The sequence below is a fragment of the Podarcis raffonei genome, chromosome 12 (assembly GCF_027172205.1).
Source record: "Podarcis raffonei isolate rPodRaf1 chromosome 12, rPodRaf1.pri, whole genome shotgun sequence".
NCBI lineage: Eukaryota > Metazoa > Chordata > Lepidosauria > Squamata > Lacertidae > Podarcis > Podarcis raffonei.
Window position 1 is genome coordinate 36,109,221 of NC_070613.1, and position 27,274 is coordinate 36,136,494.

General features: G+C 45.8%; 1 long non-coding RNA gene across 1 annotated transcript; it reads left to right on the plus strand.

Moving 5' to 3' along the window:
* The first annotated feature begins 13,644 nt into the window (after window positions 1–13,644).
* LOC128424146 (uncharacterized) lies at window positions 13,645–14,415 on the plus strand. Its single transcript, XR_008332935.1, has 2 exons — window positions 13,645–13,733; window positions 14,089–14,415. It is a non-coding gene; the product is annotated as an uncharacterized LOC128424146 (long non-coding RNA).
* The last annotated feature ends 12,859 nt before the right edge of the window (window positions 14,416–27,274 follow it).

The window sequence follows — 27,274 nt, forward strand, 5'->3', positions numbered from 1 at the left end:
GGGGGGTCTCAAGAAACAGAACTGAAAACCACAGAGGGAAAGAAATTTGTCACCAGCTGGATTCCCAGCGGCAAGCAGGGGCCTATCCTTAGGTACTCTTCAACATGGCACAATTGGGGGTGGGGGAAAGCTTTCTTTAAAGCACAGACCAGGTTGGCAGCTTACTCCCCCCCCCCAGCCGAGGAATAAGGGGCAGCTGGGAAACAAAAGATGACAAGGCAGGGGCAAAGCCTATTCCCCATATGCTGAAGACAGGACACCAGGCACCTATTACAGGGACTGCCTTAAAAAAAAAGGGTGGAGGCAGCAAAGCGCTACTAGAGAAGATCACAGAAGGCCACGTCTACATATATCGTCCATGTACAATGCACACGCTGCACATGCAAGCTTACCAATGCCCCCCCACAACACACCCACCCGGAGCATTAAAACACCCTCTTTGCACCAAGCGACGCCCGAGAGAAGCCAACCCCCTTATATGCAAGGTTCTGCAGCCTGGTCCAGGGAGTGGGGGAAGCCCACCTGTCTCGTTCCGCGAACGGATCCGGATATGCACGAGCCCGGGCGCGACGCCCCCGAAGGCAGGAGCCTCTGCCACCCACCCACCCCGGCTGCGAGCATGCACGGCGAAGCGGAGGCGGCGTTGCAGGCAAGAGAGCCCTGCCCGTGCAAGAGGGAAGCGAGCCCCCCCCCAAAGGTGCAGAGGAGGCGGCGTCGACATGGCAAGCAATTCCGTCGTGTGCCCCCCCCAACACACACCTCGCCCCCTTTCGCACCTGGAGCAGCTCCCAATGCAACAGGTCCTTGCCAGCTGCAGCGGCCCCCGGTGCAAAAAGGGAGGGCGGGCGTCGTCCCTCCCCCCCATACACAACCCCAGCGCGGGAGAGAGGGGAAGGGGCTGGTGCAGCGCCGAGCGGCGGCGCATCTTGCTGGCGGAGGCAGCGCCCCCACTTCCCACTTCGGGGTTGCAACGGCGGCGGTGGCAGCAGCAGCCGCCGCCTCTTCCTCCTGCTTGCTTGCCTGCACCGCACCGCACCCAACCCCGCCGCCTGCCTGCCTGCCTCCCTCCGTCCTCCTCCGCCTCGCCGCCGCCTGCCGCTCTCCCTTTCCTCTTCATCCTGCTCCTGCTGCTGCTGCTGCTCGCTCGCTCGCGCCCGGCTCCCGCGAGCCCCGCTCCATCTTGACTTTTGCCGACGTGGAAATTTTGGGTTCGGAGACGAGCTGCGCTCTTATTGGCTGGCGGAGGGCGGGGTCGGAGGTCACGGCTGCTGTCGCTGCTCCGCGCCAAGGAGTCTCTCTCTCTCTCTCTCTCTCTCTCTCAGGCAAACGGCAGAGAGAGAGAGAGAAAGAGAGAAAAGAGGTGGGGCGCAGCCAGCAGCACGGCCACGCCCACCCCGGGGAGAGGCGGAGGGAGCACCTGGAGGAGCAAGTTTGGGGGAGGGAGAGAGAAAGGAATGGGGCGGGAGGGGGGAGTGCGCGTGCCCCGTCCCAAGCGGTGCGCTCCCCTCGGCGGGGAGGGGGTCGGGAAGGCGGGCGGGGTGGGGAGAAAAGGAGGGGAGGGAAATGGGTGTGCCTGGAGTTCGAGGAAACCTAAGGACCCCGGTAGAAGGAGGGGGCGATATAGGGGAGCAGAGGAAGAAGATAGGAGTGGAGCCGCACCCCCCGCAACCAGGTTGCCCTGCCCTGCAGAGCTGCAATGGGCAGCTTAGGTGGGGTGAAGGAAATGGCATTATTAGGGTCACTTAGCGGGATGGGTGGGGTAAGGGATAGCGATCAAAGCGAAATGCCATCAGAAAAGGTAGAAGGGGGTTATCTGAATTGTAGGGTGCCTATAGAAGCTAGGAGAGGATATGTTTATTAGATATTTAGTCTTCCTTCCTCCCATGAATGGGAAGCAGTTTGTAACACACACACACCCCCCCCCAGTGGGAGTGTGCTAAGGTGGTGGAATGGCTTCTTAGGGGTGAGTTGAGGTGGCTGGGAAAGCAAGCAAGTAAGGTGACGTTTGAGCAACGGTTTCTTTCAAAGAGCAGGTCTCGGTCCCTGGATTGTATGAGGTATTAATCAAAACAAGAGGGTATCTGAGCATGCCACAGTACCCTGGCCAATGCAGGAGGCCATAACCAGCCTTGACCCCTCTGGGGCAGCCCGGCTTCACTTCCCAATGTAGTTGCCACCTCTGGGCGACTGTTACCCTGATGTAAGCAGACACATAGAAACTCTACATAGTAAATAGATATTTAATGCGCCTTGGGTGTATCGTCAAGTTTAAAGTTGGAGGCCCTGAGCTTGGAAGGAATTATGCATGTGTTTACCTTTGAGGCTTGTCCTAGTTGTTGTTTACCAAGGAGTAAACCAAGAAAGGAGCAATTGCAAATTTCCACTCTGATCCTCAGCCTAGTCGAGTCCTGCCTGAACATAACTACCCTATGAGGAAAAGTTACAATGCTTGGTGCTTTTTTAGCTAAGAAAAAAGGGAAGTAAACGAAGGGGTGTGTGGCTGAGATATGTAAAAGTGTGGAGAAAACGGATGGGGAGGGGGGGAAATCTCCCTCTCCTATTTCTGGAACATGGGATCATCCAATGAAACTAAATGTTGGGGAGATTGAGGACTGCGGAAAAAAATTACTTTTTCATGTGGCATACAGATAAGTTAAATTATTTGCTGCAGGATGTAACGGTGGCTGTCAAATTAGACAGCTGTCAATGGTGATTAGACAAATTTATGGAAGATAAGTCGTATCAATGGCTACTAGGAATGGTGGCTCTATATTGCCACTAGTACCAGAGGCAATATGCTGGGAAACAAGGGCTGAAGTGAGCTGTTGCATTTGGCGTCCTGCTTGCGAGTTTCCCATTTGCACCGAGTAGTCCTATTGTGGGACCAGATAGAATAGATAGGCCTTTGGTCTGATGCAACCCAACTGTTCTCACATTCTTTTGTATTCCGTTCCAAGTAAGTATGCGTAGGTTTGCAATAGTTTAAAGTTAATGGAATTATCTTCATTTAGATCATTTAGGTTGGTGGACCAGGGCTGCACATGTTTAAATAGCTGCAAAGTTAGAACCTGCTGTCCCCTAAGAAACAATATGTACCTACAGAACATGCTGTGAGTGCAATGTGTGCGTAACAGTTCTGATTTATATCAAATCAGCTGCCACAACCCAATTGTCTGGTCAGTGTGTTTTTAGGCACTGTGACGAAAAAGAGGGTCTTATGCGGAGTGTTGACTGTATGATAGCGATGCAGATTTTTGCTGGGGAACTGGTCTTCATTGATAAATAGGATGCATAAGACCGATAACTGCAGCCCTCAAGTAGTAAAATTATATCAGTAACCTAAAGCAGCTGGGAGATGGCATTCCACACAAAAGGAGCCAAAGTAGGTGTAAATCTTCACCATCATCTTGAGCTAACCAGTAGCAAAACAATTAATACAAGGTAAGGCGTTTTCCAGCAAGCACAATGTTAACTCGACTTGCATGAACACACATAAGTCTGCCAGCTTCTGAACCGTGTCTATGCAGCTGTCACTATGATAGGTTTAAGCACAATGCTTAGCTTGGATAAGATTTCCAGTGACCAATCAGCAATTCTTCTCAATGGTTTTCTAGGGTTGTTTAGCTCATAAATATGCATTGCTCAAAGGGCCCCAATGAAACAGTCAGACTAAGTTGATTTGTTGCCACACCCTGAAGTTGCCTTTGTGCACACTCATTTTCAAACTAGCTTAAGGAGCAGACATGCTAGCACAAAACCAGGCTTACAGTTGTCACAGCTACAGCTTTCTAAGGCTTTCTTGCCCTTCCCTTTCTTGCTGCACAAATTTGCTGCAGTTTCCCCTTTCTGGTCTGCACACCTAGGTTTCCCCCCCTCTTCAAAGCACTGTGCAGTCTCAATAAAGCCACTGTCACCAGTCTAAAAGAAATGTTTTAACAGATCCTTTTTCATGAAAGGCTTCTAAACCTAACGGTGACAGAACAGCTGCATTCTAGTAGATGCCGGTTTCCTGCAAGCAACCCATAAAATACACTTGATAGTGATTCTGCCCAAAGAATAACAGCAGTATCTGAAACTAGCAGCTGACCAATATGTTGTTACCTTAAGAGACCAAAGATTTCTGGAAGGTTGGAACTGTGACCCATTTATCATGGGAACAGAGGATGCATCTACACAGTTGTAGCTATTTCATTGTCTGATGTTGCACATCTAAGCATCACTGAACATAGCAAGAACTTCCAAGGAGACATAGGACCAGGCCAACTAGTCCCATATTTGCGATGGCCAACTGGTGGCCTGTAGGTTGAATCTGGCTTTAGGCACAATTTTGCTTGGCTCTCAGTTACATTAGTAAGGGATGGATAAGTTACAAGACAGAACTTTTATATACCTTAATGTTATATTTATGGGTAGGGTTCTATGTAATACAGCTAGCTGCTATGCTACGCTACGCTACGCTACGCTACGCTACGCTATGCTATGCTATGCTAGCTGTATTACATAGAACCCTACCCATAAATATAACATTAAGGTATAGAAAAGTTGTCTTGTAACTTATCCATCCCAGGTCCATGGATTCCATAGCAATATAGGCCTTAAGCTTAGGAAGTACCAAAATTAATATAAACGTAGACAAGGATTGAGAACATCAACTTACTTATATGGACTTCAGTTTGGTGGACAGTGTATCTCTTCAGAAAGAAGAAGGGCTCCTCCAGCCAATCTGTTTATCCAGCATTCATCCTGAATTGTTTGCACAAAGCTTACTGTGGTGGTCAGACTATATCTATTCTTCATTGAGCATTTGTTCTGATTTGTTTACAGAGCAGTTAGACAATAAGCTTTCATCCTGATTTGTTTGTGGTGTGTTTACACTTCTTCCTGTTAATCATTCATTCATCCCATACTTTTCGGTGCATTTCCTATGACAGCAAAAAGTTGCTTGGTTTTTTAAAGTGGATTTGTTGTGTTGGGGCAAATGAGTGCTTTAATCCACTTTAATTGCACAAACCTAAAGTTCTGGTAGATGCTTGAATCCCTTTCACAAAATATTGGAGGAACTTGCAGTTATTCATCCCTAATTCAAACATTAGATCAAAAAAGTCACATCCACACCATACGGTGGTACCTCTGGTTACGAACTTAATTCGTTCCAGAGATCCGTTCTTAACCTGAAACCATTCTTAACCTGAGGTACCACTTTAGCTAATGGGGCCTCCCACTGCCACCACAGCGCCGGCACACAATTTCTGTTCTCATCCTGAGGTAAAGTTCTTAACCCGAGGTACTACTTCTGGGTTAGCGGAGTCTGTAACCTGAAGTGTTTGTAACCTGAGGTACCACTGTACATTTAAAGCACATGGCTTCCCCCAAAGAACCCTGGGAACTGTAGTTTGTTAAGGGTGTTGAGAATTGTAGCTCTGCTAGGTGTAAACTTCAGCTTCCAGGATTCTTTGGTAGTATAGTAGAAACATCCTTTATTCTCTCAGGTACAACTTTAGGGCTTCATAGGGGCATCTTGGAGGTGTGAATGGAATCCCTTCAAAGTTATGAAAAGTGGATGAAGACCTGGGTCTCTGGAGTATGCCACTTTTCCTCTCAATGTCTAACATTATCTCCATCTCTTCTGAGGAGCCTTCTGACTATATAGATTGCAGCCTTCTCTCAGTAACTTAGAGCTCTCATCTTAGCCTGCTTCTGTGAAGAACCACATATACATCTCTGCTTCTTGGAGGAAGAGTTGGATATAAAAAGAATCAAGAAAAATGAAGAGCTGACAATTCCCAAATTAGGATTTAAAGATATAAATGAACAAAGACTTGGGGAACGAGGTTCATGAAAATGATTAGCAATGCCTTGTGCAAGATCACTTTAGCCTTATGCCCCTGATATATCTCCCTGTGGTCACCAGTGGAGAGAAAAAAATTATCCTGATTTGCCCTACATGATAAATGGAAATGTTTACCCTTACAGACTTAAGCACCAGTATAATTTCCTTTGAAGATGCCTGGTTAATAGGTTTTGCTGACATTCAAGGTCTGTTTGATCATTACATTTTGGGTCAGAAAGGAATTTCCCTCGGGTCAAGTTAGCTGCTACTGACTCAGTGCTTTTCTTTTCCCCTTCTCCTATAGAACTGTCTGAAAACCTGCTTCTGTGGGTGTTCTATAGCAGATCTCTTGCTCTCTGGATTACATGGATCGGTTGATGATGGGAATGGCTATAGCTCAGTGCTCTTGCATGCAAAAGGTCCCCGGTTAAATCAGCAGCATCTTCAGCTAGGGCTGAGCAAGAATCCTGCACAAAATCCTGGAGAGCGACTTCCAGCCATCATCACTGCACGTTGGGCTATGGGTGATCATGAGCAGGGCCTCCCTGGTCAATCTCAAAGCATGGGCCACTTGGTATTGTGGGAGAGACTCATTTAAGAACTTAGGTTATGGATGGTTATACTAGTACAGGGTTTCCCCAACTTGGGCCTCCCGCTGTTTTTGGACTACAGTTCCCATCATCCTTGACCACTGGTCCTGTTAACTAGGGATGATGAGAGTTGTAGTCCAAAAACAGCTGCAGACACAAGTTTGGGAACTGCTGTACTAGTACCAACCCCTTGAATTGAGCCCAGTAGCTCGCAGTCAACCAGTGGTGTTTTAAGGACCTTCTCTAACTGCCCCTCATTTAACAGCTGGGCAGTCATATTATGTATCAGCTGTATCTTCAGGACCATCTTCAGGTGTAGCTCATGTACAGGATGTTGCATCCGTCCAGTTGTGAGATCCAATTATCAGAGCATGAATAACTGAGGCTAGGCTACCCTGGTCCAGGAATGGCCAGAGTTGGCAGAATAGTCAGAGTTGGGCAGAGGCACTCCTTACCACTGAGGCCACCTGCAACAGCTTTGGATCGAGAAACCCACAAGCCACATACATTCTTTCAAAGGGAGTGCAGCCACATCCATAATAACCCATCTCCCTAATTCCTAAAGTTGAGAACCACCTACTCACCGTATCTCTGTCTTGTCAGAATTCAAGCTCCGTTTATTGACCTTCACCCAGTCCACCATGGCATCCAGGCATCTGTCCAGCACCTGCACAGAATCTTCTGGTTCGGGTGAAATGAAGAGCAAGCGAGAGAGCTGCAGCCCAGCTCCCAGGGGCTTCATACAGAGGTTGAACAGAATGTGGGGACAGACTCGAACCCTAAGCACAAAGGGAAAGGGCATGAGTCCCCCAACAATATTCTCTGGTACCAACCCTGCAAGTAGGAGCAGAATAACCAAAAGACAAGTAAAACACCGCTGAAGGATTGAGGTGAAGTGACCAGGAACATTGCCCTGTCTGCCAATAGATGTGATTTGGACCCAAGAGGCTTCTTTCAGCTTCCAAGCAGGGCATAAGACACTTGGGTAGCTCTTGCGAAAGCCTCCTGTTTTCATCTGCAAGCAGTGCTTGCCCCTTTGCCAATATTGGGTTGTGTTATTCAACCCCTTGAGATGCTTAGTCTCAAACATTAACTTTTAACTTCTTAAGGAGCAAACAGAATTTTCTGCTTTAGGAACTGAAAGAAATTTTTCAATGTTTTGGTCAAGACGGGAGCATCAGTATTAGTGCGTACAATCAGGCTGATTGACAGCAAGCTGATTGAGATCCTGGCCTTTCCTCTTAGCAGTTGCTGGTCTCCTGCAGATGACCTCTTCATTAAGCTTTATTGCACAAAGCTTACATGGAGGTGAGAATATGCCCAGCCTTTATTTATTGAGTGTTCGTTGTGATTTGTTGGTGGGTAGTTTATCTGACAATAAGCATTCATCATTGTACATTTGCATGGTGGTTATGCATCTTCCCATCATTCATTGGCTCATCCCATACTTTCCCCTGTCGTGTTCCTAACTGCAAAAAAACTGGATTAGGATGACAGATGCTTCCATCCACTTTAACTGTGCACAACCTCAGTTTGCAATAGGTGGTTGAATCCCCCCTGTGAAATATTGACAGGCCAGAGAGTGCATTGCGGTCCCCAGTTTCCATCGCAAGCACCCGCTGGAGCAAAGAGGGACTGTGTATTTTAGCAGCCCCTACCATTACTGAAGGGACGCGGGTGGCGCAGTGGTCTAAACCACAGAACCTAGGACTTGCCGATCAGAAGGTCGGCGGTTTGAATCCCTGCGACGGGGTGAGCTCCCGTTGCTCGGTCCCTGCTCCTGCCCATCTAGCAGTTCGAAAGCACGTCAAAGTGCAAGTAGATAAATAGGTACCGCTCCGGCAGGAAGGTAAACGGCGTTTCCGTGCGCTGCTCTGGCTCGCCAGAAGCGGCTTAGTCATGCTGGCCACATGACCCGGAAGCTGTACACTGGCTCCCTCAGCCAGGAAAGCGAGATGAGTGCCGCAACCCCAGAGTTGCCTAATGGACCTAATGGTCAGGGGTCCCTTTACCTTTACCATTACTGAGAGCTGGTCAAATTGAAGAGAGCCTCCTTTTCCTACAGGAGGTGCTACAATTCCATGCATGCTCTAAGTCCTAGAAAGATCTGACCTAGGGTGAATTGATGTCATCAGCTTGCCCCTTCATAACCAAAAGGATCCTGAGTTGGAGAGGGAAGTGGAACCCAGTTCCTTACCCACACAATGACACTTTTTGGGATTTGGGACCCAAGAACGTATGCCAGGGGATGCACACCCTCGGAGTTCAGTTTTCCAAAGGTCCTTTCAGTTGTGAAAGCACAAATGCCACAGGGCACACACCATGGAGCCCAGTGTTGTTCTCCATTCCATCAAAGGTCCTTGCCTTTGTCAAGGGGTAGCTCTCCCTGAACACCAACAAAATCTGGGGAAGATGTTCACCTGGGAAATGTTCACAGGCAGGGCTGGCCCACCCACAAGGCAAGGTGAAACAAATGCCTCGGGTGGCAGGATCCACAAGGCAGCAGATCCAGCCCCCAAGGAATGCATTGCCTGCCACTGCTGCCACAGTAGCAGCCCCTCCACTATCGTGTCTCCCCCCCCCCCGGGTGGGGGACCACATTTGCCGAGAGGCCACTGAGTAATGCTGCCTCCACAATGGCCTCCTGCTGAACATGAGGCACTTTTTGTCTCCTCCCAACCCTAGGAAGGAAATGGCAGGGACTGCCCTCTAGGGTGTCTTGTCTGGCATGACTCGGAGTGCCCCCCAAGACAGCCTTGGATTCCCAGTTCAACCATTGGGCAAAATTGGTTTGATTCCCTCCACCCTTGTTCCTGATGTAGGTCTTCACTCACCCCCTTCTTCCCTGGGGCGGGACCGTTTTGTGGTTTGCCTCAGGTGGCAAAATGTATTGAGCTGGCTCTGCTCACAGGCCCCCTCTTGGGTAATAACTTTCTAAATTAAAATAAGTAAGTGATTGCTGAGTATAAGGCCATGAGAATTGTAGTGCTGGGTCAAAGGAAACGTCCATCTGGCCCAGTCCATTTGTCTCCCAACAGTGGACAGCAAGATGCATCTAACCAGCATTTGGTGAGGTTTCCTATTTAGCTGCTATAGTTAAAAGTCATTGACAAAACCTATCCTCCACTTACCAGTATTTGTCTGTTGCTTTGTAAAAATTGAGCAAGTCAGTTGCCATCAGCATGGCTTTCTACATGGTTTCTCTCATCCTTAATACATTAGTTAATGTACATTATGGTACTTAAATATTGTTATTTTTTCCTGTATCTTTATTCATTTCCCCCACCTTGCATCCAAGCAGCTCAGAGTAGTATATATGGTTCTCAGCACTACCGTTTTATGAGCCTAGTATAAAAAGTATTTAAAAACATGTAGAATATAAAGTGATCATCATCTCAGCAAGTACTGAATATGTTTAAAAACTGGGATCACACGAATGAACAAAGGCTAAATGCCGAAGTTGACCCTGGAGCTAAATCACTTTCCTTACACCTATTAGGAAGTAGCAAGTGCATAATCAGGGAGCATTGCCGCAATGTTTTCGTTTCATGCACTTGTGACAGTTCATGTGCATAACCTTAAACACAGGTGGAAGCATTTATCTAAACGACAAAAGACCTTTCCAGAGAAATCTGCATGTATTGACTTTTCAAAGTATTTCAGTGTCATAGTTATCATCCTTACTAGTTGCTACTCCTAACATGGACATACATCACAGTAATATAAGTGAATCAGCCTATGAAAACAGGATCTAAATTACAGTCTTACATCCCAATATTCATCTCATGAAATAGTTAGGTGAAGGTAAATTTTGGAGAAAGCATTTCTCACCTTCTTGATTTCCTCTCCTTCCTTCCCTTTGTCTTCATATAGACTCCCCTTTACTTTGTTTTTGCTTTTTTCCCATGTGATTCTTTTTGCTTTCTATATTTTCCTGCCTTTCCTTGTGCTTCTTTTGCATCTGAGATGTTGCCGTTCCTTGCCTACATTTCGTTCCCCCAATTTTTTTTCTGATCACACCCCAATATTGGGGCAAAGGCCCATATATGCAAATGCCACAGAGTTGGCCTTTACACTGTAACCACTCTGCTATGTGTACTGGATATTGATTTTACACTCTGTGTGTGTGCAGCCCAAAAATCAATATTTCAGTAGACTCCAGTGTGTGCGTGCTGGTGTAATGGAGCCCAGCCTGCTAATGCAACACGCAGGGGTCCTCATTCAGAGATTGAGGTCAGTCACTAAATGGAAATGTGTTTTCTTATTTTGTCGACTTCAGAGTTAGTATAAGGGCCAGTGCATTGAACGTATCAGGTTGCTTCAACAGAACATTGCACTGCCCACACTCTATATTTCTATAATATACTGTAGATTTCAAAAGCAAATGCGTTTCCTGAGAAATTTTGCTTCTGCTCCATATTGAACACAATAAGCTTTCTTTCCTCCATAGGAATGCCAGATTCAGTCTAACAGGGCAGTCCTGTGGAGGAAACCTATTGTGTTCAATGCAGAGCTAACATTTCTCAGGAAGCGGTATTTCTGAGATGTTTCTTTTTCTCCGCCACCTAGAAAAAGAAGATTAGGTTGAAGAGTTTTCTCCAAATATTCTCCAGCCCATCTTCCTTGCCCCCACCCCAAACATCACACAGCAATGCCAGATTCAGGGAATTTCTGAAGACCATGTTGGGCAGTGTAGCAATTTAGAGTGTCCTGTGCGCACATTTTCCTTCTGTCGCCCATTTCTTTGAATTGGAAATTGGGAGGGTCCTTGGCTGCCGAGGAAATTCAATCTGGTTGCTGAGTCCTGTGTTTCAGTGAGACGAGGTCGCTCAGAAGGTATCAGTAAAGGCTCACACAATGTCTCCAGGATTAATGTCCAATCAAGTAAATAAATGGTAGAACTCGTTTTCCCAGAGATTAGTCTGCCTCCGTCACTCCAAGACAAGGCTGCTATCCTGAGATCAGTGGTGCATGTTCTTGTTACTGATTGAAATCAATGGGACACAACTGGGCATAAATGAACAGAGGATTGCAACCATAAGGTGTATTTTATCTAAAGCTCTGGTTGTCCTGCTTAGCTTCACTATATCAGTGCAATAAACTGTTGGGAGAAGGAGAAGATAAATTATTGTACAGCATCATAGTATCTCATCATATATAGGTAAAGGACACCTGGACGGTTAAGTCCAGTCAAAGGCCACACTGGGATGCGGCGCTCATCTTGCTTTCAGGCCGAGGGAGTCAGCGTTTGTCCGCAGAGAGCTTTCCGGGTCACGTGGCCAGCATGACTAAAAAGCTTCTGGCACAACAGGACACCGTGACAGAAACCAGAGTGCATGGAAATGCCACTTACCTTCCCGCTGCAGTGGTACCTATTTATCTACTTACACTGGTGTGCTTTCGAACTGCTAGGTTGGCAGGAGCTGGGACAGAGCAACGGGAACTCCATCACGGGGATTCGAACCGCTGACCTTCCGATTGGCAAGCCTAAGAGGCTCAGTGGTTTAGACCACAGTGCCACCCGCGTCCCTGTTCATCATATATGCATCATATCTCACACTATGAATACAAATGTAGTCATCACCACACACAGGTCAACTAAGATTAATAGCTAAACCTTTCAGGATAAGCAACCCAACTAAAGAGAACTCTATATTGAATTTGAATCATTAGGTGGCGGCAGCAATGATAATAATTAATATATGTGATAATCTGAGAGCATTGCAGTGCATGGCAAAAGCCATATTATGTTCAAGTTAGATATTCCTGCTTCTGGTGAAAAGGAACAGCCGGGCTATTTGTGCTGAGAAATTAATTTTGCTAATAAAGTAGGCTTTATGGCATATAGGTCATTCAAGGAATACTCCATTATCCACATGAATCAATACGAGAGTACATTAAAATTAGCTTTAGCCCTTTTGATTTCTAAAAGTTGACAATACGTGTTGATAAAATTATGCATATTGATTGGGAGAATTTCTTAGGTTTAATTTGGCATTGCTATGTCATTTGTAGTTGTTGATTACAGATTAATAGAGTAATTAGTGCAATAGAGGACGGGCAGCTGTATTGTCAGAGTTAAGGAGTACAGGAAATCCTGAACAGGCAGAGATGTGATTCCTCTCATGGTGACAGCTAGGGGAGAAGTACCGGTAAAAGATGCTGAAATTATGTTTGCTGAAATTATGTTTTTGGCACAGCTATCAAAGAGACCCAACCCTTGCCCTAGCTGATAACACCTCAAGACTGCCCCTTCAGCAGGGCTGGCCCAAGATATTTTGGCACCTGAGGCGAATCCCAAAATTCCCACCCCCTTGTCAGGGAAGAAGGGGTGAATAGGGTTGCCATACCTCTGGAATTTCCCAGACATTGCCAATATTTGGCAACTGGAAACAGTGCCCAGACGGAAGTGTCCTGGAAAATATGGACGTATGGCAGGCCATGTTGGAAGTCTAGATTCTGGCAATTTTTATTAAAAACACCTCCTAAATTATTATTATCATTATTATTATTATTATTAGCAAGAAAAGCTCAACAACTTTGGGTAAAACTAAAAAAAAAAGCTCAACAAGAAATAAAACAAAACGGCACAGACAAAATGCAAAACAGAAGCAGGAACTGACAGAAAATTCCCTCAAACTCGGAGGGTCCTGAGTTCCTCTGAAACAGCACACCTGTGCTTGCCACCTCAATGGAAACAGAAACTGGGCAAAGCAAACTTCCTCAGAGGAGTTCTACAACTTTGATGCAACTGTAGAAAAGACAACTGTCCCAGGTAACCTTCAAAAGTGTGGCAAAGGCAGCTGGAGCGAAATCCCAGAGGAAGATCTCAAGGAAGATCTTTTCCCCTTTGGGCTGTAGAGTTATGGTGCTGCAGGAGACTCTTGAGAGTCCCATGGACTGCAAGAAGATCAAACCTCTCCATTCTTAAGGAAATCAGCCCTGAGTGCTGACTGGAAGGACAGGTCGTGAAGCTGAGGCTCCAATATTTTGGCCACCTCATGAGAAGAGAAGACTCCCTGGAAAAGACCCTGATGTTGGGAAAGATAGAGGGCACAAGGAGAAGGGGACAACAGAGGACGAGATGGTTGGACAGTGTTTTCGAAGCTACCAGCATGAGTTTGACCAAACTGCGGGAGGCAGTGGAAGACAGGAGTGCCTGGCGTGCTCTGGTCCATGGGGTCACGAAGAGTCGGACACGACTAAACAACTAAACAACAACAACTATAATTCTAAGCCCTGAAGAGCAGTTGACAGTCAGTGTGGACAATACCAAACTAGCTGGACCAATGGTCTGACTTGGCATAACACAGGTTCCCATAAAAATCTTTTAGATCCTTCCTCTTTATATTTCCATATATTTGCCACACTGAATATTTTAATTCTCTCTTATATACGTTTATTTTATACCTCTTGTTGTTATCTGATGTGAATCTTAAGGGGGGGATCAGATGTAAATAGGTAGATGTTTAAAGAATAAGATTGTTAATAAGTAACAAGATGAAATAAATAAACCTTATTTCACTTGTATGTGGATTATATAAGGCTGCGCTCTGTTTTTTTGGGGGGAGAAACAAATATTTTTAAATGTGTTAGAGAATTTTAGCTGTGAAACTGATTTCAAAGAACTGTGGCTAATTAAAATCGTTCTGTACAATCTGCTTCTAGTGCTCTCCAAGATATTTATATCCTGAGAACATCTTCGGTTCACACATTGTCCCATGGAAGACAGAGGAGTGACTGCTGACTGCATTTGTAAAGTAAAGCCATTACAGGCCCAAAGTCCGTGGTGGGTTTTGCAGCAAGATCTGAGAGAAACGAGCGAGGCACACAAATAGGACCACGACATCTTGTGGAAAAGTTAATTAGGTAATTAGACTGAAAGCTGGTGTCTGGTCCAAATTCAAACCAACGAAGCTTCGTATTTGAGCATGGATTTGAACCTGGGTCCTTCTGGAACTAGGAAAGAAAGAGAAATTTAATTCACATTTAAAGGTGAGCTTACCTGATTCACACCTTCTGAAACAATGAATGAATTGGGACAGCTCAGTTGGTAGATTATGAGGCTTTTCATATCAGGGTTGAGGGTTCAAGCCCCACATTGGGCAAAAGATTCCTGCGTCGCAGGGGGTTGGACTAGATGGCCCTGATGGTCCCTTCCAACTCTATGATGCTATGAAACGGAACCATCCTTTAAAATTCACACTACCCTGAATTTTGCCATGCAGCTCCCCAGCCAAGTAACATGTAAAAGGAAAAGGGACCCCTGACCATTAGGTCCAGTCGTGGCCGACTCTGGGGTTGCGGCGCTCATCTTGCTTTATTGGCCGCGGAAGCCGGCATACAGCTTCCGGGTCATGTGGCCAGCAGGACTAAGCCGCTTCTGGTGAACCAGAGCAGCGCACGGAAACGCCGTTTACCTTCCCGCTAGAGCGGTCCCTATTTATCTACTTGCACTTTGACATGCTTTCAAGCTGTTAGGTTGACAGGAGCAGGGACCGAGCAACGGGAGCTTACCCCATCACGGGGATTCGAACCGCCGACCTTCTGATCGGCAAGTCCTAGGGTCTGTGGTTTAACCCACAGCGCCACCCGCGTCCCTAAGTAACATGTACAGCGATGCATATTCTAGAGCAGGGGTAGGCAACCTAAGGCCCGTGGGCCGGATGCGGCCCAATCGCCTTCGCAATCTGGCCCACAGATGGTCAGCGTGTTTCTACGTGAGTGGAATGTGTCCTTTTATTTAACATGCATCTCTGGGTTATTTGTGGGGCATAGGAATTCATTCATTGTTTCCTCCAAAATATAGTCGGGCCCACCACATGGTCTGAGGGATGGTGGACCAGCCCACGGCTAAAAATGGTTGCTGACCCCTCTTCTAGTGTAATCTGTGCTTTAAAATGCATGGGATGAAAAGAAAAGAAAACATACAAAAATGCGTCACGTTTGGCGAAACTTCTTTGCAAAAATGTGCATATTTGGAAAAAGTTGCCTTCAGAAATGTTTGTATTAGGAGAAATTTGTACTAAAATGCTAATTAATTTACACAATTACTTTTTTAAAAAATAAATAAATTCAAACTGGTATGGAACTGTGGAGAACTGAATTTAAGATGGCCAAAGGGAGAAACGAGAGAGAAATCGGAACTGACATAATCTCCTATCCCAAATTTGTAACACACAAGCCACTCTGCTGGCTCTCATGAACATCATAATTTTTTTCCACATCACTACTCCTCCTTTCTTTTGTATATTCAGAATCAATGGATCCGAACACAAGTTCACACTCTGTAAGAGCCCATTGTTGCACATGTAATTCCAAAATCCTGTCTAGCAAGTTTGTCCTTTATTCAAAGTGTTTGTTTAATCTGAATGTGAGAATTGTCTTTGTGTTTTTTTTAAACAGCAGCATTATGATTAAAGGTATAACACAATGCCCATTTGACTGGGCTTTTGGGGAAAAACAACACCAGTTCATTGTTTGAAACCTCGATAAAACCCGAAAAGGGCCTTTGATGTTAGAAATGCAACACGTTGCTTAAGTTATGAATGGTTTCGCGGAAAGGGAAATGTATAGAAATACAGTGGAGATTTTGCAGTTCTTCTTGTGAAACATCTTTAATATTTCAGACAAGGCAAGATCCTTGCAGAATGTTAACTATCTCTCCCTTTGCCCTATGTGAAGAAGTACTAATCTGGATCAATGAATCTGAAATGAAGACCACCCTGCTTCAACTTCACCATGATTACCCCAGATTTAAAACTCCCAGTCCTGTGCAGGTCTTTTTGTTGTTTAGTCGTTTAGTCATGTCCGACTCTTTGTGACCCCATGGACCAGAGCACGCCAGGCACTCCTGTCTTCCACTGCCTCCCGCAGTTTGGTCAAACTCATGCTGGTAGCTTCAAGAACACTATCCAACCATCTCATCCTATGTCGTCCCCTTCTCCTTGTGCGCTCCATCTTTCCCAACATCAGGGTCTTTTCCAGGGAGTCTTCTCTTCTTATGAGGCGGCCAAAGTATTGGAGACTCAGCTTCAGGATCTGTCCTTCCAGTGAGCACTCAGGGCTGATTTCCTTAAGAATGGAGAGGTTTGATCTTCTTGCAGTCCATGGGACTCTCAAGAGTCTCCTCCAGCACCATAATTCAAAAGCATCAATTCTTCGGCGATCAGCCTTCTTTATGGTCCAGCTCTCACTTCCATACATCACTACTGGGAAAACCATAGCTTTAACCTCTTGTGCAGGTCTACTCAGAAGTAAACCCAACTGGGTTTGATAGGGTTGCTCTCAACTAAATACAGAAGCAATCTTTTCCATACAACAGACCAACACTTCTACTATCCTGAAAAACAAGGGAAACCAATTCCTTTCTGACTTTTGTGTGCTGTGCAGCTAAACACACATACACACATGGCAGAAGCCTGTCTATTTGTTTTCAGACAGCTGGAGGGGGCTTATTTTGTCCAAGACATAAAACCAAGACAGAAGTTCTTTAAAAAATTACTTTTTTTAAATCAAAGAAACAGCTTTCCAATTGTCATTTCCAATTGTTTGACTGATCTTGCTTGTGAGCATACAACTGCATACCCTTTAAGTGTCCTGGTTTTCCTGGGACATCCTGGAATTACAGACAGCATCCCAGCTTCTGATTTGCCCCCAGAATGTCCCATTTCCCCCTTCCAATGCAGCTTCTGCTGAGCTTGGGGACACTGGCGGAGGAAGTGGGTGCAGGGGGGCTCACATCGCCCTGGGTGTCATCCCTAGGGGGGTGACAAAACACCCCCGTGCAGATCTTTGTGGCGGAGCTCCTCCCCCAACGGGTGAATTTGCCTGGCGCTGCACGCATCCCCCAACGGTTGGCGCTGTCACCCCGGCGGGACTTTTCGTGGGATCTGTGTGCTGATTACCACGATTGCAGCAGGAGGATCTGTAGCACGTCGCTGCAGAAATCCGTCCACCGATCGCTCAAATCAAAGCTAGAACTCTGGGCCACTTTTCCTTAAAAAAGCTCAACAACTTTGGGGCACCCTCCCTAAAAGAAGGTCAACAACTCTGCGGGGGTGAAAAAAAAATTTTTGCTCCGGGTACCACCTAACCTTGCTATGCCACTGGATGAGCCAGTATTTGCAGCAGGCACTGGTGCCTGCAGTTCTGCCATGCTCTTGCACAAGTCAACTAGCTCCTGCAATAGCATGACCCCCAAAGATGTGTGTGCTGATTTTCGCCAGAGGTTATGCAGTAGGCCCTGGTTGGCCACTGTGAGAACAGAATGCTGAACTAGAAGTGCCCGACTTCTATTCTGAAACAACACAGAAGGGGGGACCGGTCTTTTAAAAGTGGAGGAAAAACAAGGAGGAAATGAACTTGAAGGCAGGAACCCTGTTGGGATGGAAAAGAGGTTCCCAAACTTATTTAGCCTTCCACCACATTTTTTGGGGGGGGGGGAATTACTCAGTGCACAGCCCCCTGGAAATCTACCTTTTTTTAAGCAAACAGAGAGATGCAGTGACAAATTTGCATCCTTTTATGTACAATGGTACCCAGGGTTACAGATGTTTCAGGTTACAGATGCTTCAGGTTACAGATTCCGCTCACCCAGAAATAGTACCTCAGGTTAAGAACTTTGCTTCAGGATGTGAACAGAAACCATGCTCCGGCGGCGGCAGCGGGAGGCCCCATTAGCTAAAGTGGTGCTTCAGGTTAAGAACAGTTTCAGGTTAAGAACGGACCTCTGGAACGAATTAAGTACTTAACCTGAGGTACCAGTGTATCTGTATTTCTAAATAAGCAGGCAAGCTGTGATCTGGGACTGGGTGAAGCCCAAAAGGGGAAACCCCTCACCTCCAGAATGACCGAAGGATCCATTGCTGACCTGCAATGGCGCTCAATCTGGCGGTAAGCATCATTACGCATTCTTTATGATTCTACCAGCCCCTTATTTTCACTCAATGCACCTCAGTTGCACCCAGGGCTACTACTACCACCCCCCGGGAAACACTGGGATGGAAGGATGGGGCAGCCTCAGTTGATGTTGGGAGCCTTTTGAAGTGACATCAGGAGCTGCTTGTGGCCCCTGGGCCACAGCTTGCCCACATATCCTTTAACTGGAGAGGCTTGGCAAAGAATGAACCTGGAACCGCTGTACCAATGCAATGTATGTGCTGGCCCACAAAGCTATGGCTCCTCCCCTATAAACATTGCTAGCGTTTCTCAATAGTGGTGCTGCTTCTAGTGTGGCATCTCGCTGGGATTTTTTTCCACATCTCTTTCAAAACTGCACGCTACTGTTTTATATCCATTCCCATGACAGTTACGAAGAAAGTTGTGCGGAACGTGCAGCGATAGAATGATTGATAGCCGTTTTATTCAGTTGGGTTCACAGCTGCACTTTGGAAACACTTTACTTCTGTACAGTTCTAGGAACAGAGGTTGCCTTGCCAGCTTCATAGAAATACATTTCGTTTGTTAATCCTCCACAATTACTAGTGTTTGACTAAGTGGTGCATACATGGAAATACATTGCTTTAGTTAGAAATGGCTGAATTCCCCCCCCCCCCCCGTAGCTCTTACGTTCTGATTCAATATATCTCTTGTTCCCTACCATGATGAAGCAATGTTGTTATCGGGAATTAGGAAATGTTTTTATTTACTTCTTTACTAGGTTCCTGGTCTGATTTTTTTTTCTAGGTAAAAACCCTCACACGGCAGATTACAGCGTACTTTAAAATACCCGGTAAACAATCTAACCATAAAAACAATTAGAAAATGTTCAGTACACGAATCATTAAGTTTTGAAATAAGATAGCAGCAGTAGATAAAACCTCAGTTCCTTAATATTATCCAAGAGTGGACTGGAATAAAAAAAATACTTCAAAATCCTCCAAACAACCAGCAATGAGGGAGGGCAGCATAGGCAGTTTTTGGGGAAGGTTGTATTGAACTTTATTACGGCCATTGGCCCATCACACGACAGTTTCCCATACCAACATAATGTACTTAAACCTCCAAATTTAAAACCGCCAAAACTTACAAAAAACAGACAAGAACCAAAGCAAAACAAAAACAAAAGACCAACATCATACATTACAGTAAATTTGTAACATAAACATCACCCTCTACTCATAAATTAGTAGAAGACATCAATGGTGATATCACCTAATTACATCCTAAAACATAGATCATAGTTTAAAGGGATTATCCGAGCCGCACAGGAGTCCGTTTCTCTTCTTTAGGGATAGAACGCTGATCAAGAATCTGGCAACCATGAGTGATCTTAGGGGGTCATCATCATTTAATAGATATCTCAGTTTGGCTTCATTTGTATCATCGGCAATTCCCTTTAGATATTGAGCAAGAAACTTGCTCCTGGCCGATGAGTGAAATGCACAATCAAAAATTATGTGATGCATAATCAAAAATTATGTGATGCAGAGTATACTCATACTCTGGTTTCTCTTCAGATCATATAAATCTTTCGCATTTTGGGGAAGGTTATTCAAAAAGGTGTGGGGACACTACCGGAAAGGACCTGTCCTTGGTACTTCCTTGTTTGGTACTGCTATGTGGGCTTTGCCAGTGGCCTCCATTTTGTGTTCAGAAGTGAAACAAAAACGAATTTGGCTAAGGTGGATGACCGTAGGAGTCCCAACCCTTGTAGCTCATTTCTCATGGTTTGGCCCCATAGACCAGGGGTAGACAACCTAAGGCCCAGGGGCCGGATGCAGCCCAATCGCCTTCTCAATCTGGCCTGCGGATGGTCTGGGAATCAGCAAGTTTTTAACATCCAAAAGTTGCTTCAGCCAGTTGGGAATCCCGTAGAATTGCAGATGCAAACTAATATAGAACAGAGGGCACTTCTAGGATGAGTCAGACAGTCTCAAGCCATAGCTATTGTTCTCAAAACGCAAATCCATTCCGGAAGGCCATTCCCCCAAGCTAATCTCCAGATGAATCCTCCTTAATGGACTACTTGCTCAAAATGAACTTTCCTAGATTGTATCCTTTCATTTCCTCATTTTTACCCAGTCGCCTTCCACTCTCCCCTTTTGTTCTCTCAGTTTGAACCTTTCCTATTGGCTGCTCTTTCAATTTCCCTGGAATACATTTTGTGCCCTTTTGTACACATTGGCTGGAAAACTGCATTGCAAAACTCAAAGAAGTGCAGATTCCAAAGGATTGCTGTGTTTCTGTTTGGATATTGTATAAAGTGCAGATTAAGTAAGCTTGCCTCTCAGTGTGAACGGAATTGAAATTCTCTCCCGTCCGTAACTATTGCCTTCCCTGAATCTGTAGGCAAGGCCTGAATCCTGCCAAATTTCAGGACAGATGCAGTGGTTTCCATACAAGGGTAGCCATTTCAGTTTTTTTGGTGTGTAAAAAAAAAAGTCACTTCATCTCCTCTGGTCTGAAAATTGCAGACATGAAAGAGCTGCCTCTAGGCAAGAAAGCTGCAAAATTGCAGACAGATAGGCCCCAGGACTTTTGCTCTAGGCATCTTTGAAGTTTATTTTGGGATGGGGAGGACTAAAAGGGATTTGTTTTCTGTGGAAAATAATTCCTTCTGATTACAAACTACACCTGTCAGTCACGAAGAAGCTCTCCCTTCCGCTTCCTGATCCTGGCATTTTCCTTAACGCAGATAACATACATTTTGCTCTTTCAAAGCTTCTCCCTTCCCTGAAACGCCATGGGATTGGAGTTCACTGGTCAAATCATTCCCTCTGATTAAAAGCTACATCTGTCAGTCATGAAGGAGCTTCCCTTCCACACGCACCCACTCCATCTATTTCCCCTAAGCTAGAGACATAAATTGCAGCTTTGCAAGCTGCTCTTTCTCCCCCTCTCCTAGCCTTTTCCTAATATGGTAGACTTGGTCACAGTTTTGCATTTAGTTGATTATTGTATGTTTGTTTTTTAAATGACTGGATCCCCTGCTAAAACTTGTGTAGCCTTGGACAAATCCCACTTCAACTCTGGCAAGCCCCAAAGCCCTCTGAGGCACCCAACCTTGCCTCGAGATTTGAACTTTGACTGAATCCGATACGCATTCCCATCCTACATCAGTTATACTGGTTCCAATTTAAGCTGCTAGTAATGACCAGGAAAGTCCTATGCTGTCTGGGACCTGGTTGCCTATAGGACTGTCTTTGCTTTACACTGCAGTGGTTCTCAACCTGTGGGTCCCCAGATGTTGTTGGACTACAACTCCCATCATCCCTGAGCTCTGGCCTTGCTAGCTAGGGGTGATGGGAATTGTAGTTCAACAACATCTGGGGACCCACAGGTTGAGAAAGGCTTTTTTACAGGTTCTCAGGACCATCTTGGCAAGCCCTGATCCCTGTTCTTGGTTCGTATTAAACCCATTGGGTGAGAATCCGAGACGAGGCCTTCTCTGCTGTGGCACCTCAATTTTGGAATTCTCTCCCTAGGGAAATCCAGCAAGTCCACTACTAACGATTAATTAGGAAGAGTGAGTTTCCTTAAGGAAGCTTGGATGCCATTGTTGATTTTCCCACTGTGAAACATCTGATTTCTTCTAACATCTGGTTTTTTCTATCAGATTGCCAGAAATAATTGGACTGGTGGTCACAAGGCTCTTGCAACCCACGGAAATAAGAAGTCCTATATGACGACATAGGATTCTCATATCCAGTTATTATTTTCGTTAATTCTACGTTCTCATCCTTTTGCCAATGCAGTACACCTGGACATTCCTCTGGCTAGCTCTGACGATGCACCCCAATTTTTTAAAAAAAGGAAAGGGAAGAGAAAACTCATTAGAGTCGACACAGAAAATAGCTATTTATCTTGGGAAGGAAACAGAGCCTTTTGCAAAACAAAATTAGCTACTCCCCTTGCAATCTGTGGAGTGAATTGAACTAAGAAGGCAGGTAACTGAAATTGACGTTGACCTTCCCATCATTCCAAGAGCAATATTTTCATTATGATAAAATGTTCTTTTAATAAAGTGTCTCCGGTGAAATAGGCATGAAGATTCATTTAAATTAATGCTTACAAAGCTCCACTCTTACTCCCCACATTTCTTCTTGCTGCCTATGTTGCATGCAACGCAAGAATTAAGAGACGCTTGTTCCTAATTTTAACTTTTGAGTTTCTTTCTCAGAAAAAAAAATGTTTGTCAGTTTTGGTTGCAAAATATGATTCTGTGGAACATAGAATCATAGAGTTGGAAGGGACCTCAAGGCTCTACAATGCAGGAATCTTTGGCCCAATGTGGGACTCAAACCCACAACCCTAAGATTAAGAGTCCCATGCTTTACTGACTGAGGTACCCAAGAGACAATGTATTGAAGAAATTGCTTCATACCAAGTCAGAAGATGGGCCTAGCAAGGCAGCTCACAACATTGAAAAACCTCATTCTAAAAGTAATAAAAACTAGTTAAAAGCAATAATTAAAATATGGTACATCAGAACACATTTAGAGCCATTTGCACCGTAGTTTTCAAAGGCATGTCTGGACAGGAAGCGCTTAGTCTGCTGACAGAAGATTAACCAGTCCAACCTCTCTCAGGAGGGGATTCCACAACATGTAGAGCAAAGTATAGCTAAAAGTGTGTTATCCTTGGAGACACTCCACAGCTAGCTAGCCAGCCAGCCTTCTATAAGGCAGCCAGTGGGAGGCGGCAGAGAGGGAACATCTCTGCCAGTCCCAGAGCTGAAGCACTGAGCAGGCACAAAACAAGCTTTTAAGGTCTCAGCCTTGCTTTGGGGCAAGGCTTACTTGGCATGTCAGCTCTGGGGCTGGCAAGGATGCTCTTGGAAGATTTTGTGGGGTCATCCAACTACAGTGGTACCTTGGGTTACATATGCTTCAGGTTACAGACTCCACTAACCCATAAATATTACCTCAGGTTAAGAACTTTGCTTCAGAATGAGAACAGAAATCGTGCTCCGGCGACGTGACAGCAGCAGGAGGTCCCATTAGCTAAAGTGGTACTTGAGGTTAAGAACAGTTTCAGGTTAAGAACAGACCTCCGGAACGAATTAAGTACTTAACCCGAGGTACCACTGTACTTATGAGAATCCCCACCTTGCCCATGTATAGATGAAATTGGCGCAAGTTTTATGCGCGTAAGCCTCCGTATGACCGAGCTGTGAAGGCTACTCCTCTGGCTCTCCTCCAACGGTGACTAATGACCTAAGCCTTTGAATGAGACTTCAGGCACGCTCTCCATTGCGCAGAGTACCCAGACAACAGCAGAAGGAGACAGAAATATGTGCTACATTGCTGCTTTATTTCTGACTACGTAGGAAAGAAAAAAATATGCATCTGCTCTCTGTGAGAGACAGAAAACAACAGGAACAAAGAAAGAGGAAACCAGTAACTTCAACATCCGTCTCCCGTGAAACTTCCAACAGCCTGGAATGTCAACAGAGTCTTGTGACTCCAAGAACTGCACAGTGGCATAAAAGAAACTTAACAAGATGTAGGTGTAGACCAGTGCTTTTTTCCCTCGAAAAAGAGGTGCCAGAACACACCTCCCTCGATCTCTTAGAATGGCAATGGTGCCCACCTGAGAGGAGTCAGAACTGAGCTCCAGCGAGTTCTGGCTGACAAAAAGTCCTGGCATACTACATTGTTACTGTAAACAACTTTGAACTTTCCCAAAGGCCCTTGGTACATATTTCAATATGGATAGCGCAGTTGCTTAGAGCATGGTTCTGATCAGGGGCCAGCAAACTTTTTCAGCAGGGGGCTGGTCCACTGTCCCTCAGACCGTGGGGGGGGGGCGGACTATAAGCCATCCCTGACTCTTCCCTCCCTTCTCCACAGCACCGGACAAGCCCCGGTGGCTGCTTACCTGTGTCTTGTGAGCTGCAGGTGCTGGCGGCGGAAGGGGGACGATGAGCAGAGCGCGAAAGGGCTCCGGAGAGGGGCTGCTTAAAATGGCGGCCACTCGAGCGCTGCTGCTGCTGGCACCAACAAATCCTAGCCCCCTTCCTCCTCTAGGCAGGGTGGGGAGAAGCCAGGAGGAGGGAGGGAGGAGGCACCACCGCCGCTGTGTGAGGGAGAGGGAAAGAACATGCGCGCTGGCGATCCACACGGTGATTCCCGGACTGTCTGTGGGCCGGATCCAGAAGGCAATTGGGCCTGATCTGGCCTGCGGACCTTAGTTTGCCGACCCATGGTTTTGATGATGCCAAGGCTGCAAGTTGAAGCCCTGCGTGGGCAGCTGCATATTCCTACATTGCAGGGGGTTGGACTACATGATCCTCTGGGTCCCTTCCAACTACATTTCTGTGATTTATATCTAACACCTGCTACTTTATCCTTTTAACTAGAAGTGTCAGGGATGAAACCGTCTGCATGCAGAGCACTGATGTGTTCTATCAGTGCTCATACAGTGCTAATGCCCTTGAAACTGTCCCAGAAGCTCCAGCGGGTGCAGAATGCTGCAGCAAGGCTCCTCATGGGGTTCCTGCCATGGGAGCATATTCACCCAGTGCTTTACCAGTTTCACTGGCTCCCAGTGGAGTAGAGGGTCAGGTTTAAGGTGCTGGTTTTGACCTTTAAAGCCCTTTGTGGCTTGGGGCCCTTGTATTTACGGGACCACCTCTCCTGGGACGCCCTGAGAGGACCTTAAGGTCCATGAATAATCATAGTTTAGAGGTCCCAGACCCTAAGGAAGTCAGATTATCCTCCACCAGGGCCAGGGCCTTCTCAGTGATGGCTCTGACCTGGTGGAATGCTCTGTCCCATGAGACCAAGGCCCTGCAGTATTTAACTTCCTTCCGCGTGGCCTGTAAGACAGAGCTATTCCGCTTGGCTTTCAATTTGAACTTGGCCTGATCTTTTATTCCCCTTCCTTCCCTTCTCTTCCCCTCCCCTTTTTATGAATATCCCACAGCTAATTCTCCCCTGGTCTCCTCGCTGGCCCAAATAGGACTAATTTAGCCAGCTAGCCCTGGTGATCATCTAATGTTTATTGGATGGATTCCCCCCCAAATTGATTTTTGAATTCTGAATTTATTGTTATTCACGTTTTATACTGTATTTTATGCTGTTTTTTGTTGCATCAATTACCGGTAAGTGTTTTAGATTTGTTGTTAGCCGCCCTGAACCTGGTATTCGGAACCGGGAAGGGCGGGGTATGAATGATTTTTTAAAATTATTATTATTTATAATGGTTGGCATCCGTCTGTCTCGGGAGACGATGGAGGAGTATGCCTTTGGGGGTGAGGTGAAGCTGTTGGAAGGTTGCAACATCTGCTGCGGCTGTAGAGACCGATGGAGATGAGACACGTTAATATTGGTAATATAGTTCCCAGGGGCCTTCAGTTCATGCTCAGCTGAAGCACTCTTTTCTTTGAGATGACAGTGTGAGGGTGGATCTCCACACAGGGGGGAAACACTATAAATAAGTCAGAAATTATATTGTTATAACAAAGGGGGACGGACGCTATGTAAAAATTGAATCGAAACTTTTTTTGCTCTCTGGTGTCACCTGGTGTTGCATGTTTATAATGAATTCAAACTGTTGGTTTTTGACTAATGTAGCTGAGTCCTAAGTTCTAGCCCAGATGTTAGAAAGTAGACCTGAAGAGCACAGTTCATTGAAAAGGTTACAGGTTTGCTGCATCAACCAGTCAGCCTTGCTGTTCTTTCTACAGTGTTTCCTTGAAATGCACAGGAGGAGTTTGGATTTGATATCCCACTTTATCACTACCCGAAGGAATCTCAAAGCGGCTAACATTCTCCTTTTCCTTCCTCCCCCACAACAAACACTCTGTGAGGTGAGTGGGGCTGAGAGACTTCAAAGAAGTGTGACTGGCCCAAGGTCACCCAGCAGCTGCATGTGGAGGAGTGGAGACGCGAACCTGGTTCACCAGATTACGAGTCTACCACTCTCAACCACTACACTACACTGGCTCTCAGCCAGCTACTCCTAGGAAAAGCTTGGGAGAAACAGCCGAAGAGCACCTCAAGGCAGGCCCCAATGACACTTGGATAGAGGAAAGGAAAAGTCTCCCTCTTCCTTGGTGCCGTCCCAGATAGGAGGCAACCCCATTAGCCCACAGATGGCCACCATGTGTTCGCATAGAACAAATTGATAGGTGGGTTCGGTGTAACATAACCACAGAAATCCCTTAGGCTATCATTTATAGAGCTGCCTTCATTGTGGATGAGTATATAATTAACTGCGACGTGCAATTAGAAAATGGAACACAGCAACAAGTTCTCTGCTACAGGCTCCGTAGAAAGCTTGCTTTAAAGAACGGCTGCATGAGTCAGACCTTTGTGCACTTCTATACTTTTGCATTTGAAAGGCACACATGTAGCAGTCAGTTCCTAGTTATTCCCAGGAACGTCTTGGAAAACCTCAACGTTGCTAGAAGTCATGTAGTAAATCTGGTTCAGAGTTGCAACTGCTGATTTGGGTCGTCCCCCCCGCTGCCCCTCAGTTTATACACTCTGCTTATAGTCTCATGGTATTTTGCTTTCCACACATGATAATGTTTATTCCTTCCTTCCCATAACCTACAAATTATCTTCTGTTAGCTCCCAGTCAATCATCTTCTCCAGAAATTGCACTGCTTTCTAATTTGTTTTCTAGCACAATCCAAGGTCATGGTTTTGATTTGTGAAATCTTGTGCTATCCAGACCTTTCGAGTAAGTAGCTTTGCAATCTAATCTCTAGATATGTATTGATCTTTCGAAAGGAGTGCCTGTTTGAGGTTTTGGAGAGCCCTTGGGAAAGAGACCCTCCATCCGTGATTTTACCCTTAGCACTGCCATCGGTCAGAGATCATTCCTGACCTTGCTGACTGGGGCTGATGGGAGTTGTAGTTCAACAACATCTGGAGGGCACCCCATTGGCTATCCCTACATG